This window comes from Phyllobates terribilis, unplaced genomic scaffold (genome assembly GCF_046119375.1).
Source record: "Phyllobates terribilis strain yellow unplaced genomic scaffold, ASM4611937v1 Scaffold_1__5_contigs__length_1240528914, whole genome shotgun sequence".
Taxonomy (NCBI): Eukaryota; Metazoa; Chordata; class Amphibia; order Anura; family Dendrobatidae; genus Phyllobates; species Phyllobates terribilis.
This window is the reverse complement of record NW_027362761.1, coordinates 268,819,299-268,846,229: the sequence shown is the minus strand read 5'-3', so window position 1 is coordinate 268,846,229 and position 26,931 is coordinate 268,819,299. Positions and strand designations below refer to the sequence as shown.

At 51.3% G+C, this 26,931-nt stretch overlaps 1 protein-coding gene across 5 annotated transcripts in view; it reads left to right on the top strand.

Annotated features, from left to right (window-relative positions):
* The window catches only part of SDSL (serine dehydratase like), a 156,867-nt gene that overhangs the window by 32,143 nt on the left and 97,793 nt on the right, over positions 1–26,931 (top strand). The gene's annotated exons all lie outside the window — the stretch shown is intronic.

Below are 26,931 nucleotides of genomic sequence, written 5' to 3'. Positions count from 1 at the left end.
AATCAGCTGGTGCAAATGCACCCTTACAGGGTTTTGCTGCAGACTATATTGGGGGTTTGAAACTTATTTCACCTTCAATAATTGCAAAGGGGGAAATCAATGCCTCACAAAGAATTGACAAATTCCAGATTTTCAAACCTGCTCAGCATGTAAATTTCTGCACTGATATTTTCCATGTTTAGATAAGATTTGCTAAAATCTCACCTATTTAGCTGGTACCGTATTAAGCAGCAAATTTTCCGCTCTTAAATCCAAACTGAAAATTGATCCCAAATACGCAATCTGTACTCAGAAGCAGAACTTCGAGTGGTAGAATTGATCAGATTAAGGAAGAACATTAAAGCACTACTCCAGTGGTTTTTTTTTTCAGTGTTGGGGGGCTGTTTCTAATCTAAGGTCCCTACACCTAGTCTTATACTTGCTCACTGCCGTCTTCACCCTTTATCGGTGCTGCTCCAATTCTGCGGCGCCATCTTGTGACCGCAACTTCTGATTGGCTGGAAGTCAAAAGTAACGGTTACAAGCACTTATTTTAAGTCCATGAGAGCAAGAACGAAGCTTATATAGACTTGCATTGAAAGTGACCTCCGTCTCGCTCCAGCAGACACTGGAGAGATCCGGCAGGTCACAAACTGCCGCAGACCGACCGGAGCGACGGCAATAGAAGGTGAAGACAGTGGCAGGAAAGTATGAGACTAGGGTCAGAGACCTTAGGTTAGAAGCATCACTCCAGCACTGCAATAAAAAACACTGGAGTAGTACTTTAAGGACGCAACAGCTAAAAAAACACTGGATGAACCAGATTATTCAGAATAGTCATATCCTGAGTCATATTCTGTAATTTCGCCTCTGACCTTTACATAGCTCCAGGGAAAACAACCACATTTATCTGCTTTAAACAACGTACATTATACTAACACTATTCTTAGCTGACTAGATCTTAATTGTTACCATGTATGTCCATTCCTATACGAAAATCAAAAAAATTCCTGAAAAGTGTCCAGTTTTGTTAGGTTATGTTAGGCATTTTGTGCGAATTCCTTCTATTTCTTTTCTTGTAATCACACTATTTAGGAGCCTGCATTAAGCCACAGGTTGAGGGGGTCCGCTGATACGGCTGCCAAATGCGTCGAAAACAACATTCAACTGCAAGGGAGAATGAGTGGGTATGTTTGCAAACATCACATGTGTTACCGGAAAACATGTGTGCTCATTCGCCTATGCAAGTGAACGTAGCTTTTGCCCACACGTGGCAGACACAGCCTAAAGAGAGTGAGCACAATGTGTTAGTCAATCAATGGGTGGCATTGTAGAATTCACCTTTTACTAAGTATCTGATATTGTTTTAAAGGGAATCTGTCACAAGGTTTTTGCTACTCCATCTGAGAGCAGCATGATGTAGGAGCAGAGACCCTGATTCCAGTGATCTGTCACTTACTGAGCAGCTTGGTGTCGTTTTGATTAAATCACTCTTTTATCTGCTGCAGATCTACCAGTTCTCTGGACCTGAGCTGTATATAACCCCATCCACATCACTAATTAAGAGCTTTCTGTGTTGAAAACTGTGCATAGGCAGAAAGCTGCCAATAGGTGATTATAGCATCCCACTGGGTTATACTGATCTCATGAATATGGAGGATTACATGGAAGCAGGTTTACTTAGTCCTCTAGTGATTCAAGCAGCCCAGTAAGTGACACATTGCTGGAATCAGGGTCTCTGGCCCTACATTTTTAGAGACTAGTTATTGAGCCCGTTTTACACCCGAGTGGCAAGCATTTTTATTGGTATATTGTTTCCCATGCTGGTATGTGCTGCCCCCCATCCTGGTATTTGTGCTCCCCAATCCTGTTTCTCCATCCTGTTATGTGCTGCCCTCATCCCTATCCTGGTATCCATGGAACCCCTCACCCCCAATCCTGCATGCATGGCACCCCTCACCCCCAATCCTCGTATTCATGGCACTCCTCATCCCCAATCCTGATATTCATGGCACCCCTCAACCCCAATCCTGGTATGCATGGCTCCCTCATCCCCCATCCTCGCATGCATGGCGCCCCTCATCCTGGTATGCATAGCTCCCTCATATCCACTCCTGGCATGCATGGTACCCCATCCCTCATCCCTATCCTGGTATGTATGGTACCCCTCATCCTGGTATGCATGATACCCCTCATCCCTATCCTGGTATGCATGGCACCCCATCCCTCATCCTGATATACATGGTACCCCTAATCCCTATCCTGGTTTACATGGCCCCTCATCCGAATCCTGGTATGCATGCTCCCCCCAGATCCCTATCCTGGTATGCATTGTACCCCTCATCCCTATCCTGGTATGCAAGGCACCCCTCATCCCAATCCTGGTATGCATGGCACCCCTCACCCCCAATCCTGGTATGCATGGCACCCCTCACACCCAATCCTGGTATGCATGGCACCCCTCATCCCCAATCCTGGTATGCATGGCACCCCTCACCCCCAATCCTGGTATGCATGGCACCCCTCACACCCAATCCTGGTATGCATGGCACCCCTCATCCCCAATCCTGGTATGCATGGCACCCCTTATCACCAATCCTGGCATGCATGGTGCCCCTCATCCTGGTATGCATGGCTCCCTCATACCCAATCCTGGTATGCATGGTACCCCATCCCTCATCTCTATCCTGGTTTGCATGGCACCCCTCATCCACAATCCTGGTATGCATGGCACCCCTCATCCCTATCCGGGTATGCACGGCACCCCTCACCACTAATCCTGGTATGCATGGCACCCCTCACCCCCAATCCTGGTTTGCATGGCACCCCTCATCCCCAATCCTGGTTTGCATGGCACCCCTCATCCCCAATCCTGGTATGCATGGCACCCCTCATCCCCAATCATGGTATGCATGGCACCCCTTATCCCCAATCCTGGTATGCATGGCACCCCTCATCCCCAATCCTGGCATGCATGGCGCCCCTCATCCTGGTATGCATGGCTCCCTCATACCCAATCCTGGTATGCATGGTACCCCATCCCTCATTCCTATCCTGGTTTGCATGGCACCCCTCATCCCCAATCCTGGTTTGCATGGCGCCCCTCATCCCCAATCCTGGTATGCATGGCACCCCTCATCCCTATCCTGGTATGCATGGCACCGCTCACCACTAATCCTGGTATGCATGACACCCCTCACCCCCAATTCTGGTATGCATGACACCTCTCACCCCCAATCCTGGTATGCATGGCACCCCTTACCCCCAATCCTGGTATTTGTGCTCCCATATCCTGTTCCTCCATCCTGTTATGTGCTGCCCTCATCCCTATCCTGGTATGCATTGCACGCCTCATCCCTATCCTGGTATGCATGGCACCCCTCACCTCCAATCCTGGTATGCATGGCACCCCTCACCCTCAATCCTGGTATGCATGGCACCCCTCACCCCCAATCCTGTATGCATGGCACCCCTCATCCCCAATCCTGTATGCATGGCACCCTTCAACCCCAATCCTGGTATGCATGGCACCCCTCACCCCCAATCCTGGTTTGCATGGCACCCCTCATACCCAATCCTGGTATCCATGGTACCCCATCCCTCATCCCTATCCTGGTATGTAATGTACCCCTCATCATGGTATGCATGTTACCCCTCATCTCTATCCTGGTATGCATGGCACCCCGTCCCTCATCCTGATATACATGGTACCCCTCATCCCTATCCTGGTATACATGGCCCCTCATCCGAATCCTGGTATGCATGCTCCCCCCAGATCCCTATCCTGGTATGCCTGGTACCCCTCATCACTATCCTGGTATGCAAGGCACCCCTCATCCCCAATCCTGGTATGCATGGCACCCCTCAGCCCCAATCCTGGTATGCATGGCATCCCTCACCCCCAATCCTGGTATGCATGGCACCTCTCATCCCCAATCCTGGTATGCATGGCACTCATCATCCCCAATCCTGATATGCATGGCACCCCTCATCCCCCCCAATCCTGGCATGCATGGCACCCCTTATCCTGGTATGCATGGCTCCCTCATACCCAATCCTGGTATGCATGGTACCCCATCCCTCATCTCTATCCTGGTTTGCATGGCACCCCTCATCCCCAATCCTGATATGCATGGCACCCCTCATTCCCAATCCTGGTATGCATGGCACTCCTCATCCCCAATCCTGGTATGCATGGCACCCCTCATCCCTATCCTGGTATGTATGGCACCCCTCACCACTAATCCAGGTATGCATGGCACCCCTCATCCCCAATCCTGGTATGCATGGCACCCCTCACCCCCAATCCTGGTATGCATGGCACCCCTCACCCCCAATCCTGGTATGCATGGCACCCCTCATCCCCAATCCTGGTGTGCATGGCACCCCTCACCCCCAATCCTGGCATGCATGGCGCCCCTCATCCTGATATGCATGGCTCCCTCATCCCCAATCCTGGTATGCATGGTACCCCATCCCTCATCCCTATATTGGTATGTAATGTACCCCTCATCATGGTATGCATGGTACCCCTCATCCATATCCTGGTATGCATGGCACCCCATCCCTCATCCTGATATACATGGTACCCCTCATCCCTATCCTGGTATACATGGCCCCTCATCCGAATCCTGGTATGCATGCTCCCCCCAGATCCCTATCCCGGTATGCATGGTACGCCTCATCACTATCCTGGTATGCAAGGCACCCCTCATCCCCAATCCTGGTATGCATGGCACCCCTCACCCCCAATCCTGGTATGCATGACACCCCTCATCCCCAATCCTGGTATGCATGGCACCCCTCACCCCCAATCCTGGTATGCATGGCACCCATCATCCCCAATCCTGATATGCATGGCACCCCCCATCCCCCCCAATCCTGGCATGCATGGCACCCCTTATCCTGGTATGCATGGCTCCCTCATACCCAATCCTGGTATGGATGGTACCCCATCCTTCATCCCTATCCTGGTTTGCATGGCACCCCTCATCCCCAATCCTGGTATGCATGGCACCCCTCATCCCCAATCCTGGTATGCATGGCACTCCTCATCCCCAATCCTGGTATGCATGCCACCCCTCATCCCTATCCTGGTATGTATGGCACCCCTCACCACTAATCCAGGTATGCATGGCACCCCTCATCTCCAATCCTGGAATGCATGGCACCCCTCACCCCCAATCCTGGTATGCATGGCACCCCTCATCCCCTATCCTGGTGTGCATGGCACCCCTCACCCCCAATCCTGGCATGCATGGCGCCCCTCATCCTGGTATGCATGGCTCCCTCATCCCCAATTCTGGTATGCATGGTACCCCATCCCTCATCCCTATCTTGGTTTGCATGACACCCCTCATCCCCAATCCTGGTTTGCATGACACCCCTCATCCCCAATCCTGGTTTGCATGACACCTCTCATCCCCAGTCCTGGTATGCATGACGCACCCCTCATCCCCAATCCTGGTATGCATGGCACCCCTCATCCCCAATCCTGGTATGCATGGCACTCCTCATCCCCAATCCTGGTATGCATGCCACCCCTCATCCCTATCCTGGTATGTATGGCACCCCTCATCTCCAATCCTGGAATGCATGGCACCCCTCACCCCCAATCCTCGTATGCATGGCACCCCTCATCCCCTATCCTGGTGTGCATGGCACCCCTCACCCCCCAATCCTGGCATGCATGGCGCCCCTCATCCTGGTATGCATGGCTCCCTCATCCCCAATTCTGGTATGCATGGTACTCCATCCCTCATCCCCAATCCTGGTTTGCATGACACCCCTCATCCCCAATCCTGGTTTGCATGACACCCCTCATCCCCAATCCTGGTTTGCATGACACCTCTCATCCCCAATCCTGGTATGCATGACGCACCCCTCATCCCCAATCCTGGTATGCATGGCACCCCTCACCACTAATCCTGGTATGCATGGCACGCCTCATCCCCTATCCTGGTATGCATGGCACCCTTCACCCCCAATCCTGGTATGCATGGCACCCTTCACCCCCCAATCCTGGTATGCATGGCACCCCTCACCCCCAATCCTGGTATGCATGGCACCCCTCACCCCCAATCCTGGTATGCATGGCACCCCTCACCCCCAATCCTGTATGCATGACACCCCTCATCCCCAATCCTTGTATGGATGGCACCCCTCACCCCCAATCCTGGTATGCATGGCACCCCTCATCCCCAATCCTGGTATGCATGGCACCCCTCATCCCCAATCCTGGTATGCATGGCACCACTCACCCCCAATCCTGTATGCATGTCACTCCTCATCCCAAATCCCGGTATTCATGGCTCCCTTATACCCAATCCTGGTATGCATGGTACCCCATCCCTCATCCCTATCCTGGTATGTATGATACCCCTCATCCTGGTATGCATGGTACCCCTCATCCCTATCCTGGTATGCATGGAACCCCATCCCTCATACTGATATACATGGGGCCCCTCATCCCTATCCTGGTATACATAGCCCCTCATCTGAACCCTGGTATGCATAGCCCCACCAGATCCCTATCCTGGTAAGCATGGCCCCCCAGATCCCTATCCTGTTATGCATGGCACCCCTCATCCCAAATCATGTTATGCATGGCACCCCTCATCCCAAATCCTGGTATGCATGGCACCCCTCATCCCCAATCCTGGTATGCATGGCACCCCTCATCCCCAATCCTGGTATGCATGGCGCCCCTCATCACCAATCCTGGTATGCATGGCATCCCTCATCCCCAATCCTGGTATGCCTGGCACCCCTCATCCCCAATCCTGGCATGCATGGCGCCCCTCATCCCCAATCCTGGTATGCATGGCACCTCTCATACCCAATCTTGGTGTGCATGGCACCCTTCATCCCCATCCTGGTTTGCATGGCACCCCATCTCTCATCTTGGTATGCATGGCCCCCTCATCCCAAATTTGATATACATGGCACCCCTCATCCCTATCCTGGTATGCATGGCACCCCTCATCCCCAATCCTATATGCATAGCACCCCTCATCTCCAATCCTGGCATGCATGGTACCCCTCATCCCCAATCTTGGTATGCATGGCACCCCTCATCCCCAATCCTGGTATGCATGGCACTCCTCATCCCCAATTCTGGTTTGCATGGCACCCCATTTCTCATCCTGGTATGGATGGCCCCCTCATCCCAAATTTGATATACATGGCACCCCTCATCCCCAATCCTGGTATGCATGGCACCCCTCATCCCCAATCCTGGTATGCATGGCACCACTCACCCCCAATCCTGTATGCATGTCACTCCTCATCCCAAATCCCGGTATTCATGGCTCCCTTATACCCAATCCTGGTATGCATGGTACCCCATCCCTCATCCCTATCCTGGTATGTATGATACCCCTCATCCTGGTATGCATGGTACCCCTCATCCCTATCCTGGTATGCATGGAACCCCATCCCTCATACTGATATACATGGGGCCCCTCATCCCTATCCTGGTATACATAGCCCCTCATCTGAACCCTGGTATGCATAGCCCCCCCAGATCCCTATCCTGGTAAGCATGGCCCCCCAGATCCCTATCCTGTTATGCATGGCACCCCTCATCCCAAATCATGTTATGCATGGCACCCCTCATCCCAAATCCTGGTATGCATGGCACCCCTCATCCCCAATCCTGGTATGCATGGCACCCCTCATCCCCAATCCTGGTATGCATGGCGCCCCTCATCACCAATCCTGGTATGCATGGCATCCCTCATCCCCAATCCTGGTATGCCTGGCACCCCTCATCCCCAATCCTGGCATGCATGGCGCCCCTCATCCCCAATCCTGGTATGCATGGCACCTCTCATCCCCAATCTTGGTGTGCATGGCACCCTTCATCCCCATCCTGGTTTGCATGGCACCCCATCTCTCATCCTGGTATGCATGGCCCCCTCATCCCAAATTTGATATACATGGCACCCCTCATCCCTATCCTGGTATGCATGGCACCCCTCATCCCCAATCCTATATGCATAGCACCCCTCATCTCCAATCCTGGCATGCATGGTACCCCTCATCCCCAATCTTGGTATGCATGGCACCCCTCATCCCCAATCCTGGTATGCATGGCACTCCTCATCCCCAATTCTGGTTTGCATGGCACCCCATTTCTCATCCTGGTATGGATGGCCCCCTCATCCCAAATTTGATATACATGGCACCCCTCATCCCAATCCTGGTATGTATGGCACCCCTCATTCCCCAGTCCTGGTATGTATGGTACCCCTCATCCCCAATCCTGGTATGCATGGCACCCCTCATCCCCAATCCTGGTATGCATGGCACCCCTCATCCCCAATCCTGGCATGCATAGCGCCCCCAGATCCCTATCCTGGTATGTATGGCACCCCTAGATCCCTATCCTGGTATGCATGGTACCCCTCATCCCTATCCTGGTATGCATGGCATTTCTCATCCCAAATCCTGGTATGCATGGCACCCCTCATCCCCAATCCTGGTATGCATGGCACCCCTCATCCCCAATCCTGGCATGCATGGCGCCCCTCATCCTGATATGAATGGCTCCCTCATACCCAAACCTGGTATGCATGGTACCCCATCCCTCATCCCCAATCCTGGTTTGCATGGCACCCCTCATCCCCAATCCTGTTATGCATGTCACCCCTCATCCCCAATCCTGGTATGCATGTCACCACTCATCCTTATCCTGGTATGCATGGCACCCCTCACCACTATTCCTGGTATACATGGCACCCCTCACCCCCAATCCTGGAATGCATGGCACCCCTCTCCCCCAATCCTGTATGCATGGCACCCTCACCCCCAATCCTGGTATGCATGGCACCCCTCATCCCCAATCCTGGTATGCATGGTACCCCTCACCCCCAATCCTGGTATGCATGGCACCACTCACCCCCAATCCTGGTATGAATGGCATCCCTCATCCCCAATCCTGGTATGCATGGCAATCCTCATCCCCAATCTTGGTGTGTATGGCACCCCTCATCCCCAATCCTGGTTTGCATGGCACCCCATCTCTCATCCTGGTATGCATGGCCCCCTCATCCCAAATTTGATATACATGGCACCCCTCATCCCCAATCCTGTATGCATGGCATCCCTCATCTCCAATCCTGGCATGCATGGCACCCCTCATCCCCAATCTTGGCATGCATGGCACCCCTCATCCCCAATCCTGGTATGCATGGCACTCCTTATCCCCAATCCTGGTTTGCATGGCACCCCATTTCTCATCCTGGTATGCATGGCCCCCTCATCCCAAATTTGATATACTTGGCACCCCTCATCCCAATCCTGGTATGTATGGCATCCCTCATTCCCCAATCCTGGTATGTATGGTACCCAATCCCCCAATCCTGGTATGCATGGCCCCCCCCGATCCCTATCCTCGTAAGCATGGCCCACCAGCACTATCCTGGTATGCATGGCACCCCTCATCCCCAATCCTGATATTCATGGCACCCCTCATCCCCAATCCTGGTATTCATGGCACCCCTCATCCCCAATCCTGGTATGTATGGCACCCCTCACCCCAATCCTGGCATGTATGGCACCCCTCACCCCAATCCTGGCATGCATGGCGCCCCTCATCCTGGTATGCATGGCTCCCTCATCCCCAATCCTGGTATGCATGGTACCCCATCCCTCATCCCTATCCTGGTTTGCACGACACCCCTCATCCCTATCCTGGTTTGCATGACTCCCCTCATCCCCAATCCTGGTATGCATGGCACCCTTCACCACTAATCCTGGTATGCATGGCATTCTTCATCCCCAATCCTGGTATGCATGGCACCCCTCATCCCCAATCCTGGTATGCATGGCACCCCTCACCACTAATCCTGGTATGCATGGCTCGCTTCATCCCCAATCCTAGTATGCATGGCACCCCTCACCCCCAATCTTGGTATGCATGGCATCCCTCACCCCCAATCCTGGTATGCATGGCACCCCTCATCCCCAATCCTGGTATGCATGGCACTCCTTATCCCCAATCCTGGTATGCATGGCACTCCTCATCTCCAATCCTGGTATGCATGGCACCCCTCCTCCCCATTCCTGGTATGCATGGCACTCCTCACCCCCAATCCTGTATGCATGGCACCCCTCACTCCCAATTCTGGTATGCATAGCACCCCTCATCCCCAATCCTGGTATGCATGGCACCCCTCATCCCCAGTCCTGGTATGCATGGCACCCCTCACCCCCAATCCTGTATGCATGGCTCCCCTCACCCCCAATCCTGGTATTCATGGCTCCCTCATACCCAGTCCTGGTATGCATAGTATCCCATCCCTCATCCCTATCCTGGTATGCATGGCACCCCATCCTTCATCCTGATATACATGGTGCTCCTCATCCCTATCCTGGTGTACATGGCCCCTCATCCAAATCCTGGTATGCATGGCCCCCCAGATCCCTATCCTCGTAAGCATGGCCCCCCCAGATCCCTATCCTGTTATGCATGGCACCCCTCATCCCAAATCCTGGTATGCATGGTACCCCTCATCCCCAATCCTGGTATACACGGCACCCCTCATCCCTATCCTGGTATGCATGGCACCCCTCACCCCCAATCCTGGTATGCATGGCACCCCTCATCTCCAATCCTGGTATGCATGGCACCCCTCATCCGCAATCCTGTTATGCATGGCACCCCTCATCCCTATCCTGGTATGCATGGCACCCCTCACCCCCAATCCTGGTATGCATGGCACCCCTCACCCCCAATCCTGTATGCATGGCACCCTTCACCCCCAATCCTGGTATGCATGGCACCCCTCACCCCCAATCCTGGTATGCATGGCACCCCTCATCCCCAATCCTGGTATGCATGGCACCCCTCATCCCCAATTCTGGCATGCATGGCATCCCCAGATCCCTATCCTGGTATGCATGGCGCCCCTAGATCCCTATCCTGGTATGCATGGTACCCCTCATCCCTATCCTGGTATGCATGGCATCCCTCATCCCAAATCCTGGTATGCATGGCACCCCTCATCCCCAATCTTGGTATGCATGGCACCCCCATCTCCAATCCTGATATGCATGGCTTCCTCATACCCAATCCTGGTATGCATGGTACCCCATCCCTCATCCTTATCCTGATTTGCATGGCACCCCTCATCCCCAATCCTGGTTTACATGGCACCCCTCATCCCCAATCCTGGTATGCATGTCACCCCTCATCCCTATCCTGGTATGCATGGCACCCCTCACCACTAATCCTGGTATGCATGGCACCCCTCATCCCTATCCTGGTATGCATGGCACCCCTCACCACTAATCCTGGTGTGCATGGCACCCCTCACCCCCAATCCTCGTATGTTTGGCACCCCTCACCCCCAATCCTGGTATGCATGGTACCCCATCCCTCCTCCTTATCCTGATTTGCATGGCACCCTTCATCCCCAATCCTGGTATGCGTGGCACCCCTCACCCCCAATCCTGGTATGCATGGTACCCCTCATCCCCAATCCTGGTATGCATGGCACCCCTCACCCCCAATTCTGGTATGCATGGCACCCCTCACCCCCAATCCTGGTATGCATGGCACCCCTCACCCCCAATCCTGGTATGCATGGTACCCCTCATCCCCAATCCTGGTATGCATGGCACCCCTCATCCCCAATCCTGGTATGCATGGCATCCCTCACCCCCAATCCTGGTATGCATGGCAATCCTCATCCCCAATCTTGGTATGCATGGCACCCCTCATCCTTAATCCTGGTTTGCATGGCACCCCATCTCTCATCCTGGTATGCATGGCCCCGTCATCCCAATTTTGATATACATGGCACCCCTCATCCCTATCCTGGTATGCATGGCACCCCTCATCCCCAATCCTCTATGCATGGTACCCCTCATCTCCAATCCTGGCATGCAGGGCACCCCTCATCCCCAATCTTGGTATGCATGGCACCCCTCATCCCCAATCTTGGTTTGCATGGCACCCCATTTCTCATCCTTGTATGCATGGCCCCCTCATCCCAAATTTGATATACATGGCACCCCTCATCCCAATCCTGGTATGTATGGCACCCCTCATTCCCCAATCCTGGTATGTATGGTACCCAATCACCCAATCCTGGTATGCATGGCATCCTCATCCCCAATTCTGGTATGCATGGTACCCCTCATCCCTAATCCTGGTATGCATGGCTTCCTCATCCCCAATCCTGGTATGCATGGTACCCCTCATTCTGGCATGCATGGCACCCCATCCCTCATCCTGGTATGCATGGCCCCCTCATCCCAAATTTGATATACATGGCACCCCTTATCCCAATCCTGGTATGTATGGCACCCCTCATTCCCCAATCCTGGTATGTATGGTACCCAATCCCCCAATCCAGGTATGCATGGCTTCCTCATCCCCAATTCTGTTATGCATGGTGCCCCTCATCCCCAATCCTGGTATGCATGGCTTCCTCATCCCCAATCCTGGTATGCACGGTACCCCTCATTCTGGTATGCATGGCACCCCATCCCTCAACCTGGTATGCATGGTACTCCGCATCCCTATGCTGGTATGTATGGTACCTCTCATTCTGGTATACATGGCATCCCTCATCCCAATTCTGGTATGTATGGCCTCCTCATCCCCCAATCCTGATATGCATGGCACCAACCCCTCATCCTGGTATGCATGGCTCCCTCATCCCCAATCCTGATATGAATGGCCCCCTCATCCCCATTCTGGTATGCATGGTACCCCTCATCCTGGTATGCATGGCACCCCATCCCTCATCCTGGTATGCATGGCCCCCCATCCTGTTGAGGGAGGGCAATAACCCTTCACGGGTGACCAAGTGAGTGTCAAATTATTATGTTGATTGCTCAATCCACAGAAAACCAAACGAAGGCAATGCGTGCTCTGTATGGGAGGATTCAAAGAATCTCTGATCCCGTTTATTTTACTTAGCATTTTATATTGTTTTGAGTATTTTAATAGCCAATCAACTCTGCAGCCATACTACAGTACTACAGGCTAACCAATGTTAGTACAATTATTACGGAAACACATATATGGTCATATTATGATTGTTAGTTCGAAGCACTATGGAAATTTTACAAGATCAATCCTGGCCTAAACTAGTTAGATAACAGGAGCGGCGTGTCTGACAAAATACAAAATGTTCTTGTGAGAAAAAGTTTGTGGGAAAGATCCTTGGGAAGAGAAAGAAAGAAGTATGTTATGCAAGGAGTGATAATAACATGATTTTAAAGCAAGCAGACAAAATGGAGTTGCTCTAGCATGAGTATCAATATGTCCTTTACACTTGGATAGCATGAATATTAATATGTCCTTTACATTCCCCCCTAAAAATTATGTTATTATCAACAATAGAGGTGCTTTTCCAGGGTCATGCTTTGAGCCTGAGGGACATTGGTCTTCACCCAATTAGTGCCCTTGTTACCAATCGAGGCTGTCGCAGCATGTCCATCCCCCCTTGTTTGTTGATAGAATCATAAAGCTCAGATCTTCAGACGTGAGGTTGGTTGGGGCATGCGGGTAAAGGTCATCATTCCCTTGTCGTCCAGGTCATCAATGCTGGTTACATCTGGGAGGTCTGTGTATAGTAGCACTGGATGTTGGTTGACAGCGTCCTCCTTGCTCTCTGATGACTGGCAGGCTTTCCTCATGCAAAATGGGATACAATAAAAGACATACATTAACAAGATGCAAGCAGCAATATGCAACACTCCTTGTAATATTCCAGCAATTCATCCACCAATCCCTTTAAACCAATTAGCAGGATTTAAAAAGGAGAACGTATCAGACCACCAACTGTCTTTGGTCAATTCGTTAAGCTTGTTATACTCTTCCCTGAGTTTCCTAATGTCTTCCATTTTAGTCTTTAACCGTATGGTAGAGTCGGGGTCAATATAGTGACAACAGGCTGGGCCTATAACCTGACACATCCCTCCTTGAGCTGCTGTTAAATAGTCCAGCACTAAAGTATGTTGATTAGCCACTATAAAAAGTTGATTCAGCACTGCAACAGTAGTATTAATTACTTCCAATACACTCCAAATCTGGTCATCTAAGTAATCAGTGACTTCCACTAATTTGTCCCACATTTGTGTTACCATAGGGTAGAGGAAGACAGTACTGGTTATCTTATTGGGTATACTCATTTGTACTAAATGAGGTCTTCCTGATGGGCGTGGGGTGTTGTCTTTGGCACGTTTATAAATGGTATGAAGAGGGATGGTTCTCATATCTACTTTACTATGGGGAATAAAATAAGTGGCTGGAGTTAGCCGGGCCAACATACAAGTCCTCCCTACTCCGACTGGGAGCCATTTATACGCATTATTCCCACAGACCCAATATGTGGCTGATGGCAGGTCCCATAAAGCAGAGTGCTGTAATACTAACTTATGTACCAAATCTGGTGGTGAGTAATGAACTTGTTATTAAAAGGGTCAGTACTCTGTTGTAGGCTATTCCAGGTATTGACTAGTTTAACCATACATATTATCATAAAACAGCTCAGCTGTTGGGATTGTCAGGAGCACTTGGTATGGTCCGTCATACAATGGGTCTAGTCCGTGTTTCCGAACATGCTTCTTCACATACACATAATCTCCAGGCCTGAGGGTATGACAACCTTCTGCATCAGCTGGATCTGGAATAGAAGATGATACTAACGCATGGGTGTTAGTTAGTGCTTTGGCAAGCTGAATCACATATTGTACAAAATGATCCGTTTCTTCTGATAATTGTTGTGGGGTAAATCGAGCTATAGCTGGTTGTGACCTAAATAGTATCTCATAGGGTGACAGTTTGTGTTTCCCTATGGGGGTGGTGCGTATGTGATATAGTGCAATGGGAAGGAGCTCAGGCCACTGGGCCGTAGTCTCCTGCATCAGTTTGGTTAACTGCCTTTTCAGTGTGCCATTCAATCTCTCCACCTTGCCACTTGACTGTGGATGGTAAGGAGTATGTAACGTCACTGTTGATCCGATCATGGTAAGTATTTCTTGATATACGCATGAGGAAAAGGCTGGTCCTTGATCAGGTTCGATAACTTCTGGGACTCCATACTGGCCAACAACTTCAGAGACCAGCTTCTTGGCAGGTGTCTTGGCAGTCATGTTTGGAACGACGAATGCTTCTGGCCAACTGGAAAACATATCCACTACCACTAAGCAGTATTCATATCGTCCTGCTTTAGGGAGAGTGATGTGATCAACTTGCAATCGTTGGAAAGGATACTCTAGTTTGGCAAGGTGTTTTGTCAGTACATTCTGTAATCTACCTGGGTTGCGGGTTTGGCATATTGTGCAACCTTTGTTCTGTGCACTCAACACGTGGAAATTCCTGGAGCCCAATAGAGTTTCTGTACCAGTAGCAAAGCTTGATTCTTCCCTCGATGTACCGGTCCATGGGCCCAGGCCGCAACGGCTGGATATAGAAGTCGAGGCAAACAATACAGTTGTTCCTTTTTCCATAGCCCATCTATCAACTTAGCACCCGCCTCCTTCCACGACTGGCGTTCTTCTTTAGAGACTTTTTGCTGTGTGGAGCGTAGCTTTGTGATTGGAGGGACCGGTTGATGCTCTTCTGCAGGTTGATCCTGGGTTGGCACGGAATTTAGCTGTTTGTCCTGTTGCCGCGTAACAGCCATGGACATGGATGTCGGAAGAAGAGCTGCTCGCTTAGCATGGAGATCAGCAAGTGCATTACCTCTTACTTCAGGGGCATCTGGTCGGGTATGAGCTTTTACCTTTACGACAGCCAACTGTCTTGGTAGTTGCACCGCTTCCATCAATTGTCTGACGCTTTCAGCATTTTTCACAGGAGAACCTGCAGTCAGAGCTTTGAGCTCTGCTTCCTGTGCTGACATACTGGGAGGTAAGACTGCAGCCTCTACCAATGTATCTTCAGTTGTGACAGCATATCCAGTATGAAACCTGCCAGCGGTGTCAGCATATCTGGATCCATCCGTATATAACGTAAGTTCTGGGTCATCCCAGGGTACTTCCCCCACTAGAACAAGTGGAGTTGACTCCGCAGTAATTTGTTCCAGACAATCATGCGGTGTAGCCTCTTTCCCCTCTCCTTCAGGTGCTGGTAGCAGGGTGGCTGGGTTGATGGTGGTGCACCGGTGTAATTTCACATTTTCTGGCAAAATCAACGAACACTGCAGCCGCAGGTGTCTCTGTGTAGACAGATGTTTAGGTTGCTGTGTGGCGTGAACCGCTCGTAGACAGCTGGGGGAGGCCCTGGCTACCGGGTCCAGATGCGCTGAGTAATACCCGACTGGACGCTGCTTTGTACAGTGTCTCTGCGTGAGTGCTCCGGCTGCATGCCCTCTTGTTTCAGAGACATACAAATGGAAAGGTTGAGCATAGTCCGGATTTCCAAGGGCAGGGGCTGTCATTATCCTTGACTTTAGTTGGTCAAAGGGTTGTTGCAGCTGTTCTTGGTGGTCCTTGTTGTTTACATCAGCCATGGTGTCTTCTTTTAATGCATCATATAAGGGCTGCATCAGACGTGAGGAGTCTGGGATCCATTGTCTGCAATATGTACATAGTCCGAGGAACCGTTGCAGCTCTATGGGATCTTTTGGGAATGGTAGTGCGTAGATGGCTGTCTTCCTTTCTTCTGTGAGATGTCTGGCACCCTGAGTAAGGCAGTGGCCTAAGAAGACCACTTGACCAAGGCAAAACTGAAGTTTCGAGGCTGAGACTCGACAATTCAGTTTTGCAAGATGCTTGAGGAGGCTAACACTGGCCCTGATGGACACTTGCTCCGTGGGGGCACACAAAAGAAGATCATCCACATATTGTAAAAGTACTACCTCAGAGTTGTCCAGCTGCCACGGCAGCAGACAGCTAGACATGTTCTTTGCAAACTGATTAGGGCTATTCTGCGCACCCTGCGGCATCACCATCCAAGTCAATTGCTTGCCCTGATATGTAAATGCGAACAGAAACTGACAGTCTTTGTGTAGTGGAATGGTAAAAAAAACAACAACAAAAAAAACCAAAAACGTTTGCTAAATCAATTACTGTAAACCAGACAACGTGTATGTGCATCTATTAGAAACTTAAGAATATATGACCATCTAGAGAATTAGTTTACATCACCATATTTTAGCCCTAATGTCAAAGTGGACATAAATATGTGCTGTTGAGGGTAGTGGATTGATCAGCCAACTTATCTTGAGCCCATATTTTAAGGGCTTGACAGAAGTTAACCCCACTCTCATACGTATTGTCGTTTAATGCTCAGTCACACACTGATCATGATGATCTTCCTCATACACATTCTGAGTGTAGTGTGTATTGCTGCCTGTATTCCGGGTGTGCCAAGATGGCCGCCACCAGAAGGAAGCATACTACAGGAAGGGTGCACCAAGATGGCCACCACCAAAGGGACATCTGGTCAGAGGCCGGAGGTGATGCAATGGGTGTAGCAATATGGCCGCTGCAGGAAGGGTTGGAACTTTGGGCGGACATAGGTATAACAGATGAGGATGGGGCACTAGGAGTGGCTTGGGTAGTAGCTAGTGGTGGGGCTCCTGGACGGGGCACGTGACATGCAACACAATAATCTGCTGACAATGGATTCTGCTGGCCACAATTAGAACATTCCCAACAATTCATTACTCCGCCATTATTGGAGAGCAGTATCTTTGTAATACACATAACATAGCGTCTTTCCCTTATTGTCTGTATTTTCTTCCTCCATTCACCCTTTTTTTTTTTTTTGACAAATTCTCTGCTGTTCCATATCAAGCCAAGGCCGTTTTGCTATGCTAGCAGCTGTAACTTGGCGCTTACCTGGCAGCGCGCATATTTCAGTTAACCATTTAAGTTCCTCCACATATCCACATACTTTTTCCTTCTGTCAACAAACTCAGCGCAACCTTTTCTCACATGGATTCACTTTTCAACATTCCATTATCTTCCTTGCTGCATTTAACATCTTGTACTGTAATCTTACACAATGACATTACTCTTTTGGTTTTCTCTACATGTATAACAAACTGACATGATAGCTGTCCGGCTCTTGTAGCCATCACCTCTCCTTCTCTTAACGGACCATGGTCACGGATGTAATCATTAGATGCAGCTTGTATTGTAGGTCCCCCAATACGACATATCTCTGCAGCTAGCCCCCACCCATGCTGCAGTTTCGCATTTGCTGCATTTACAATGATCCCAACCTGCTGTTGTGGTATACTCCCCATGCCTATTCTCAGTATAGTGGAGAATTCCGAAGGACCATTCAGTAAAACAGACGCTACCTCCTGGTACTCACGTCCATGTTCTATTTCCCCAGTTTGGGAGAGGGTGAATAGGGAAGAGTTCAGAGGACCCTGGGTCTCTCTGAATGGAGTATGGACCATGGAAGGGGCAGGTGGGGGCAGTGGTTTATAATACCCGCCGTCAGCTTTAAGTAATGGGCAGGTTGGTGCTACAACATCGGGTTTGCGTGCTCCACAATTATAGCACGTCTTGCGCCATCCTGAATTAGTGACCCAACACACATTACAGAGCCAACCGTCTGGGTTATATGATGGTGGCTGGCTCTCAGTGGGAAGTGCAGGGTATTTAATCTCATAAGGTATAAATTGCTCAGTTTCCGGATTCAGGGGCTGGGGTACTGCTACATTTGTGGGGGTAGGGGATGCTTCTTTAGGGGCTTTAGATTCGGGTTGTGGACACATAATTTGGGAAGAGGGACCTACTTCCTCCTGTACTTTTTCCCCATCAGCTTCATTTTGTAGCACAAAACAACCAGTTTTTGTCACAGTGCTAGATAATTTTCCTTTCTTGACATAAAAGTAATTGAAATAACCAGGCTTCATCTCCTCCTCTATTTCAACATATCCTTCATCACAAATCTCATGTGCGACTTTCCTGAACTTCTCAGCGTGTTCCAACAATCCACAGTCAACTAATCTACCCCTTTGCTGCTGGATGCCTTCATCCCACAACACAGGCTGAAGCCTCCCCTCCACAGGAAAATTTAACACCTTAAACACTTTTGGTGCATTCTTAAAAGATCTTTTCCCTTCTCGACCGATCATGATATTCATCACATCCTCTCCCTCCTGTCTCTCTCTCTCTTCCCTCCAGTCTCTCTCTTTCTCCCTCTCTCCCTCTCCTCTCTCTCTCTCTCTCTCTCTCTCTCTCTCTCTCTCTCTCTCTCTCTCTCTCTCTCTCTCTCTCTCTCTCTCTCTCTCTCTCTCTCTCTCTCTCTCTCTCTCTCTCTTTCTCTCTCACCTCCTCCAGGGGAGACAAATTCTTTCTGCTCCACGGAAACATTGATTAATCACTACAACTGACAAAAAGATCCTTAATTTGTGCACAGCACGAGTCCGGACCTCAGCTGCTGTTCCACTGACTTTATTTCACCCCTTCCCGTCGGGGAGTCTCGAACGGCCAGATGAAAGGAGGAGAACTCTCGTCCACAGTTCTCCGGACACTAGATATATGTATATCTGTGTTTGTGTCCTACCCAATCTTCGATCACCCGCCCCGAACAGGTTTACCCCGAAACGGTTTCGGTGAAAGGAGGAGAGCTCTTGCCTGCAGCTCTCCAGACACTAGATATAGTTATATCTGGGTGCGTGTCCTACCCAATCTTCGATCACCTGCCGTGACTGAAGCTAACAATGTTCAGTCTCCTAAGGACTTTTGTCAGAAGTTGACAAAGATTCACACAATATTCACTTGTCAATCCGAGGTGATACTGCTTTGAAGTTAAATAATATCAGACCCCCTAATGGGACTACACCCCTTATAGTCTCACCTTTGACTATATCCAACCAGGACGTCCGGAGACACTGCAAACAACCACACACCACGTGGAAACCACACCAAACAGTCAGTATCATCACTAAGGAACTGGTGCACTTACCATGGCTTTTTGTGATCAGTCCCAATTCCAGTGGGGGAGGCTGAAAGCAAGTCTCTCTTTGTGGATGTCCAGAGGTGGAGGGGCGTCCCTGGTTAGGGATCCGAGTCACGGCACAGGCTGTTGAGGGAGGGCAATAACCCTTCACGGTTGACCAAGTGAGTGTCAAATTATTATGTTGATTGCGCAATCCACAGAAAACCAAACGAAGGCAATGCGTGCTCTGTATGGGAGGATTCAAAGAATCTCTGATCCCGTTTATTTTGCTTAGCATTTTATATTGTTTTGAGTATTTTAATAGCAGCCATACTACAGTACTACAGGCTAACCAATGTTAGTACAATTATTACGGAAACACATATATGGTCATATTATCATTGTTAGTTCGAAGCACTATGGAAATTTTACAAGGTCAATCCTGGCCTAAACTAGTTAGATAACAGGAGCGGAGTGTCTGACAAAATACAAAATGTGAGAAAAAGTTTGTGGGAAAGATCCATGGGAAGAGAAAGAAAGAAGTATGTTATGCAAGGAGTGATAATAACATGATTTTAAAGCAAGCAGACAAAATGGAGTTGCTCTAGCATGAGTATCAATATGTCCTTTACACTTGGATAGCATGAATATTAATATGTCCTTTATTAATATATTTTATATGTCATCCTGGTATGCATGGCACCCCATCCCTCATCCTGGTATACATGGCACCCTCATCCCAATTCTGATATGTATGGCAACCCTCATTCCCCAATCCTGGTATGTATGGCCTCCTCATCCCCCAATGCTGATATGCATGGCACCCAACCCCTCATCCTGGTATGCATGGCTCCCTCATACCCAATCCTGGTATGTATGACCCCCTCATCCCTATACTGGTATGCATGGTCCCCTCACTCCCCAATCCTGGTATGCATGGTCCCCTCACCCCCCAATCCTGGTATGTATGGCCCCCTCATCCCCCAATCCTGGTATGCGTGGTCCCCTCACTCCTCAATCCTGGTATGCGTGGTCCCCTCACCCCTCAATCCTGGTATGCGTGGTCCCCTCACCCCTCAATCCTCGTATGCGTGGTCCCCTCACCCCTTAATCCTCGTATGTGTGCCCCCCTCATTCCCCAATCCTGGTATGTGTGGCCCCCTCATCCCCCAATCCTGGTATGTGTGGCCCCCTCATCCCCCAATCCTGGTATGTGTGGCTCCCTCATCCCCCAATCCTGGTATGTGTGGCTCCCTCATCCCCCAATCCTGGTATGTGTGGCCCCCTCATCCCCAAATCCTGGTATGTGTGGCCCCCTCATCCCTTTCATGCTGCACACACATACAAAAAAAACCACACTTATACTAACCTTTCTTCCCTGTGCTCCAGCGCTGTGGTGTCCTGTTCTGCCAGAGGCCAGGGGAGGAGTGTGGCGCTGGAGTACGTGCGTTCCCATACCACGCTGTCCGGCGCAATTTTGCTGAAGACACACTGCAAATGTATCTTCAGTAAAATGGTGCCGGATAGCGCTATGTGCATGCGCCGACTCCGATGCCTTCACTCCTGCCCTGGTCTCCGGCGAGAAGAGAGGCACCACGGCAACGCTCCTCCCGGTGAGGTAAGTATGTATGTATGGTGCCGGAGATCGTGGTAGGCGTTCAGTGTCTACGCATACCGCGATCTCTGGCTCCATACACTCCTCTTACCTGTAATGGCTCCATGCGTTCTTCTGTCTGGAGCCAGACTGTGCAGGTGTGTCGCGCTTGCGCAGTCTATAGAGGCTTCAGACAGAGGGACGCTTGTAGCGTTATATTATAGATATTATTATTAATAATTGTTCCTGTATAATTTATTGTTATGTTGAATTAGAACTCCATTCTTAGCTCACCCGATAAGTCTCACTTGCTGACCTCCGTCATATGTTTTCCACAACTCTTTTTATGGTGCCAGCCACTGCTATAGTGATAGTTGTAACGGGTCCGGGAGGCGGAACCTCTGAGCTACTATACAAGGGGGCGGCCCTTGTAAGGGAGCGGGTGGCAGTCTCCGGGTGAACGGACAGGGAGTTACGGCAAGTGATCAGGGCAGTCTCTGGGTAAGGGGTAGGTACGACCTGTGATGGCAGAACCTCCGGGTAGGCTAGCAGGCAGATGGTAGACGTGTGCTCCCAGGTGAGCAAGCGAGAGTCTCTGGAATAGCAGGTGGTCACGGCACGTGACGGCGGAACCTCCGGGCTGGCAGGCAGGTAGGTAACGGAGAAGCGCTCCCAGGTGAGCGGGCAAGAGTCTCTTGAGATAGCTGGTGGTCACAGCACGTGACAACGGAGCCTCCAGGCTGGCAAGCAGGCAGGAAGCGGAGAAGCGCTCCCAGGTGAGCGGGCAAGCTGGTCCATAGACAGACTGACCGGAGTTGTAAGGCAGACCGTCGGACCTCAGGCAAGCAGGCAGGTAGCTGATGTGCGCTCCCAGGTGAGCGGACAAGTTGGTCCTTAGACAGACTGACCGGAGTTGTAAGGCAGACCGTCGGACCTCAGGCAGGCAGGCAGGTAACAAGTATTCAGGCAGGAATCAGGCAGGTAACTAGCAGGAAACTGGCAGGAAACTGGCAGGTAACTGGCAACGGGACCTGAGGGCTGAAGCACAGGTGAGACACAGGTGCAAACAACATTGCTCGGGCACCTCCATTTTGGAGGAGGTGCCTTATATATGATGAAGTCCTCCGGCCATTGGCCGGGGACTCTTTAGGGCGGCGCGCGCGGCCCCTTTAAGAGGAGGGGAGCGCGCGCGCGCCCTAAGCACAGGGGCCGGGAAGGAGCGCGCGCTGAGAGCAGAGCAGGAGGAGGACGCCGGGACGGAGCGCGCGCTGACAGCAGAGCGGGGAGAGGACGCCGGGCACGGAACAGAGCGGTGAGAGGAGCAGCGTCCCTGCCTAGCAGAGGGCAGGGACGCCAGCGCTACAGTACCCCCCCCTTTAGGCCCCCCCTTTTTTAGGCCAGACAGAAATTTAGCTAGGATGAGAGGGGCATGGATGTTCTCCCGGGGCTCCCACGTTCTCTCCTCAGGACCAAACCCCTTCCAATCTACTAGAAAAAAGGTCTTTCCTCTTACCCTTTTGGTGGCAAGAATGTTCTCTACCTCAAACTCGTCCTCAGCAGAAACCGGAGCAGGAGGCGTACCTGTAGACTTGGAAAAAGAGTTAAGCACCACAGGTTTGAGGAGAGACACATGGAAGGAGTTAGGGATCCGTAAGTTGGCCGGGAGTTTCAATTTATAGGCCACCGGGTTGATCTGACTGATGACCTCCAGTGGGCCGATGAACCGAGGCCCTAACTTATAGGAAGGGATCTTGAGCCGGACATATTTGGACGAGAGCCAGACTTTATCCCCAGGGCGGAATTGAGGAGGGTCCAGACGTTTTTTGTCAGCGTGTCTTTTCATACGCTCGGAAGACAGAAGGAGTGCGGACCGGGTACTCTCCCATATGGAGGAAAATTTGTTAACAAGAGATTCCGCAGCCGGATTGTCCGCCGAGGTGGAGACGGGAAACGGGATCCGAGGATGCTGACCGTAGACTACAAAAAACGGGGATTTGGAGGAAGACTCGCTCTCGTGATTGTTGTACGAGAATTCGGCCCATGGCAGGAGATCCACCCAGTCAGAATGGTGGGCATTAACGAAGTGCCGAAGGTAACTGGTCAGGTTCTGATTGATCCGCTCCACTTGACCATTAGACTGTGGGTGGTAAGCGGAGGAGAAGTCCAGGGTGACGTCCAGCAATTTACAAGTGGCTCTCCAGAAACGGGAAGTGAACTGTACCCCACGATCCGACACGATGTGACGGGGCAGGCCATGAAGACGGAAGATGTGGCGGATAAAGTCTTTAGCCAGCTCGGGTGCAGACGGAAGACCTGGCAGTGGAATGAAGTGAGCCATCTTGGAGAAGCGGTCAGCGACCACCCAAATGACCGTACAACCAGCAGAGACGGGTAGATCAGTAATGAAGTCCATCGCTATATGCTGCCAGGGGGCAGCAGGTACTGGCAGAGGTAGGAGGCGGCCGGCCGGCAGGTGTCTCGGAACTTTGTTGCGGGCGCAGGACACACAGGCAGAAACAAAGTCTATTACATCCTTGTGCAGGTTAGGCCACCAGTAGTGCCGGGTAATAAGCTGGAGGGTCTTTTTCTGACCGGCGTGGCCAGCTAGTTTAGACGAATGACCCCAGTGTAGGATCTTCTCCCGATCAGGTACAGGTACGAACGTCTTACCAGGAGGAAGACGATTTAGACTCACGGGAGCCACCTGCATTACTCTGGCGGGATCGATGATATGTTTCGGATCCTCCTCGAGATCAGACACCAGAAAGGACCGAGACAAGGCGTCCGCCTTGACGTTTTTGTCAGCCGGGCGAAAATGAAGGACAAAATCAAAACGAGCAAAAAACAAGGACCACCGGGCTTGGCGCGGGTTAAGTCTCTGGGCATGCTGGAGGTAAGCCAAGTTCTTGTGGCCAGTGTAAATTATTACCGGGTGAAGAGCCCCCTCGAGCAGGTAACGCCACTCCTCCAATGCCAGTTTGATGGCCAATAACTCTCGGTCTCCTATGGAATAGTTGCGCTCAGAGGAGGAGAAGAGTTTAGAGAAGAAGCCACAAGTTACCATCCTCCCGGAAGATGATTTTTGAGTAAGTACCGCTCCGGCTCCAGAGGAGGAGGCGTCAACCTCCAGGAAGAACTGTTTGTTGCCATCTGGGCGATGCAGCACCGAGGCAGAAGAGAAGGCCTGTTTAAGGGAAAGAAAGGCCTCCTCTGCTTCGGGTGGCCACTCTTTGGGATTAGTACCTTTACGGGTGAGCGCAGAAATTGGAGCCGTCCGGGAAGAGAAGTGTGGTATGAAGAGGCGGTAGTAGTTGGCGAAGCCCAGGAATCGCTGAATGGCCTTCAACCCCTCCGGTCGGGGCCATTTCTCGATGGCAGACAGTTTCTCAGGATCCATTTGTAGGCCGGTCTGAGAGATAATGTAGCCCAGAAACGGAAGCGAGGTCTGCTCAAAGAGGCACTTCTCAAATTTAGCGTAGAGATGGTTCTGCCTTAGCCTGAGCAGGACCTGACGAACGTCCCTCCGGTGAGTCTGGAGATCCGGAGAGAAGACCAAGATGTCGTCCAGGTACACTACTACGCAGGAGTAGAGAAGGTCCCGGAAGATGTCATTGACCAACTCTTGAAAGACGGCAGGAGCGTTACAGAGACCAAAGGGCATTACCAGGTATTCATAGTGGCCGTCCCGGGTGTTGAATGCCGTCTTCCATTCATCCCCCTGACGAATACGAACCAGGTTGTACGCCCCACGAAGGTCCAGTTTGGTGAAGATCCTAGCCCCCCTCAGGCGATCAAATAATTCTGGAATGAGCGGAAGGGGGTACTTATTCTTCACCGTGATCAGGTTTAGGCCTCTATAGTCTATACAGGGACGGAGAGAGCCGTCCTTCTTTTTAACGAAGAAGAAGCCTGCTCCCGCCGGGGAGGTAGATTTCCGGATGAATCCTCTGGCCAGATTCTCCTCAATATATTCGGACATTGACCGGGTCTCAGCAGCGGATAAAGGATAGATACGCCCACGGGGAGGAGTAGTACCGGGTAGCAGATCGATGGGACAGTCGTATGGTCTATGTGGTGGTAATGTCTCTGCCTCCTTTTTATTAAAGACATCTGCATAAGACCAATAAGGAATCGGAAGTCCAGGTAGATTAGCTGGGGTAGGAGAGGGACGGACGGGATGGACGGGAACCAGGCAGGTTTTATGACAGTCTTGTCCCCAGCGAAGGACCTCTCCGGTTTGCCAGTCTAGCACGGGTGCATGTCTCTGGAGCCAGGGCAGACCTAGCAAGAGGGCGTGAGAGAGTCCAGGCAGAACATGAAAGGAGATACTTTCAGAATGCAGCATTCCCACCTGCAGGGTAATGGGTTCGGTGATGAGTTGAATGGGGCGAGGTAAGAGGCCCCCACCCACGGCAGCGACAGACAAGGGTACAGCCAGAGGTTTGGTGGGGATGCGGTATTTCTCAACCAGGGACTGTGAAATAAGGTTCCCGGCTGCTCCAGAGTCAAGTTGGGCTAGTTCGAAATAACGGTTCTCCCCGTAGATGATCGAAACTGACAACAGCAGGGATGGAGAGGATTTATTCTTGTCTAGGTGGACCTCTCTGAGCGAACCTAGACACAGGCGTTTCCCGACCTCTCCGGGCAGGCACGGATCCGGTGCTCCTTACTGCCACAGTAGAAGCAGCTCCCCTCGGCACGGCGTGAGTCCTGACGGGTTTTGACCATCTTGGTCTGGTCGACCTGCATAGGCTCAGGAGAGTGTACCTGGGGAGAGATGGAGGGAATGACGGGTTTCTGGAGAGTAGGAGCTAAACGTGGAATCCTTCTCTCACGGGTGACCTCTTTGGCACGCTCCTGGAACCGTAGGTCAATCCGGGTGGCAAGGGTTATTAGATCATCGAGAGAGGTAGGAATGTCCCGACCAGCAAGTTCATCTTTAATACGACCGGACAGACCCTCCCAGAAGACGGATACCAGAGCGTCGTTATCCCAGGCCAGCTCCGAGGCAAGGGTGCGGAACCGTATGGCATATTGGCCCACGGTGAGACCCTCCTGACGGAGGCGTAGCAGAGAGGATGCGGATGAGGTCTTCCGTCCGGGTTCGTCGAAGACTTTCCGGAAAGCCGAGAGAAAAGCAGGCAAGTTGGACACCAGGGGGTCTCCTCTCTCCCATAGAGGATTTAGCCAGGCCAGGGCCTCCCCGGTGAGATGGGACATGATAAAGGCAATTTTGGCCCGGTCGGAATTAAACTGATGGGACAAAAGTTCAAAGTGCAGGGTGCACTGATTTATGAAGCCCCGAGCCTGGACGGGGTCGCCTCCGAAGCGAGGAGGTGCAGAGAGCCGGGGTCCGGGGTAGGATACCATAGTATTAGTGGGCAGCGGAGCTGCCGGTTTGCAAGATATGGCACTGGCGGAGGTTGTTGGTGGATCAGACAGAGTGTTCAGGCGAGTATTAACATTCCGCAGGTGACCCAGGATGGCCTCC